Genomic DNA, 2602 nt, shown 5'->3' on the forward strand with positions numbered 1-2602 from the left:
GAGGAGGAGAGGAAGGAGAAGGAGGAGAGGGGGAAGAGGAAGAGGAGGAGGGACAAAACTTTTTATGTAGTTGATGGTTGTTTATTTTTTATTTTTTATTTTTAATTATGAGAACAAAGATACAAAGAAAGAGGACAAGGTAAAGTTACAGTGGAAGGACAATCACCCATAAACAAAATTCTCAGAAATCCCCTTGCTGATATCTGAACGTTGAACTTTCAGCCAAAGAACATTAAGAAAAATAAAACAGAACCCATGTACAATTACTTTGTCCCTCAAGCCCCAGATTGTAATGCATAATATTTCTTAGCAGCACACAAAGCAATCTATTGCCATAAAACTTACATAACTCCTTAAACATTGTAGGCAAAGTACGTTTTTACATTTCTATGCACATGCATATTAGTTTAAGTTAACCTCAAAAGATTAAAGTGGGTTGTTTTTTGTAAGGATTAGAGTCAAAGGAGCACAGTAAAAATGGTGTTAGAGTGGCAATTATTGTTTGCATAGGCCCACCAAAATATGAGGGATATGGAAAGGAAAAGCCTTGGCCTAAATACAAGAAGACCCTACCCCTGAAGTTCCCTGACATAAGACCAACTCTAGACTCTAGGCAAACTAGTTTGTCCAATCCAACTCATTGTCTGTAGTGCCATAAAACTTTTATTTTTCACACAGTCTCTGTTGTTGGTATCATATTTCTGTATTGATGATTCTGGAATCTGCATATCCTACATTGCAGTCAGGGTGGTGCGGAGCATCCTCTCGTTTCACCTCACAATTAAAGGGCAATGCAGAGAGCAGTCTCCTGTAATAAGGTCGTTGTTGTTGTCAAGTCTTCTTAGTGTTAAGGAAAGTCTCTTTTGAGCAGTTCGATGTCAGTGCAGTGGTAGGGTCTTCCCTGGTAGAGGATTGCTTTTAGGTGTTGTTATTAAAAACTTGGATGTTTTGTAGATAGCTTCCTGGTTCAGGGGTGAATGGAGGATGCCCATTCTTTTTTTTTTTTTTAATATGGAACGCTTCACGAATTTGCATGTCATCCTTGCGCAGGGGCCATGCTAATCTTCTCTGTATCATTCCAATTTTAGTATATGTGCTGCCGAAGCGAGCCCGAGGATGCCCATTCTTCTGAGGCCTGTGCCAGGTCATTATATTAATGTTCAGGGTGTAAGGTCCCATTGCATTACAAGATTTTTGTGTTCGAATCTCTATTAGATTAGAACTTATTTATATGTATAGTATTTTTCCATTTTAATGTGCCTATGCAAACAAGAAACTATGCCATGTGGCATTATTGGTGCATATGGGGGCTGTAAGAACAAGTCCAACAATTCCCATGGCATTGTTCAATCATAAGCATTAAACTGAGGGACTCTTTCACCTAAATTCCTTATTGACAGCTCACAAAGAGAAGAAAATATAAAAAGTGGATAGAATCCTCACTGTAAAAGAATATTTAGTAAAAGTTATAGCTGTCAAAAATATAGTTAAAATATTCTAAATATATATGTGTTCATTTTATGTCTTTTGAAACAGTTGGACATTGTTAAATCCAATGCAGGACTTTGGTCTGTGATTAGGACTGTGCAGTACTGAAGTTAAAAAGAGTAAATGTGGGGTACTGATAGTTGGGGTGAGAGACTTAAGGAGTAATAATGAGGTTTGTAGGGGTGTGCGAAAGGGCAGAATCTGTTGGTGCAGGAGGTTGGTCTTGGTGCCTAACAAGTTACGAACTAAGGGTAAAGAGGGTTAATTAAGGGGAAGATAATGAATCCGGATTGGGAGGTGAGGGAGTAGAAGGGGCTCTGGTGTGGAGGAGTGGCAATATATCAAAGGGGCTATATACATTGTATAGATAAATTGTTTATGGATTAGGCTTGGCAGTCAGAGAGGACCACTGTATAGGAAGTCACGTCTACATATACACTAATTTTAGAGACCTATTTGAACGTTATCCTCCAAATCTAGGGCTTTCCATTTTTTCCTAGAAACAATCAAGAATTAAGAACATTTTGGGTAAGTTAAGAAGTATATATGCTTTTTAAAATGAATAATAGTAAGAAAAGACCCTGAATGGGGTCCAGTATGCATACGATAGGTGTTTGTTTCCCCAATCCTCCTCCCAGGGCCTGATTTATCAGACCTGGCCCTGAAGAACAGTCTGGTGTGGGGGGATCTCAGTCCCCTGGACTAAGTGGTCAGCCCAGAGTGCCTATGGCTAGTTGTCCTGCCCAGAGACCCCAACATACCAGTAGAAGACACCCAGAAGTCCTGGCATGTGGAGTCTTCAGAGTGCAGCCCCTGCCTCTGTAGTTTGTGTATGCATAGGGGAGGGATTTCTATCCCCTCTCTCCCCCAGGACCCCATTTATCAGACCTGGCCCTGAAGACCAGTCTGGCGTGTGGGGATCTCAGTCCCCTGGACTAAGTGGTCAGCCCAGGGGGCCTATGGCTAGCTGTCCTGCCCAGAGCTCCCAACATACCAGTAGAAGACACCCAGAAGTCCTGGCTTGTGGAGTCTTCTGAGTACAGCCCCTGCCTCTGTAGTTTGACTGTTTCTTTGTTCATTTTCATTGTCGTTTTTGGTTGTTGTTTTTTTTTTT

The 2602-nt window shown here is 40.9% G+C and overlaps 1 non-coding gene across 1 annotated transcript; it reads right to left on the minus strand.

Moving 5' to 3' along the window:
* Positions 1-1005: 1005 nt before the first annotated feature.
* LOC126008481 (U6 spliceosomal RNA) lies at positions 1006-1112 on the minus strand. The gene has a single exon (XR_007495809.1). It is a non-coding gene; the product is annotated as a U6 spliceosomal RNA (small nuclear RNA).
* Positions 1113-2602: the final 1490 nt, after the last annotated feature.

Source organism: Suncus etruscus, chromosome 4, assembly GCF_024139225.1.
Source record: "Suncus etruscus isolate mSunEtr1 chromosome 4, mSunEtr1.pri.cur, whole genome shotgun sequence".
NCBI lineage: Eukaryota > Metazoa > Chordata > Mammalia > Eulipotyphla > Soricidae > Suncus > Suncus etruscus.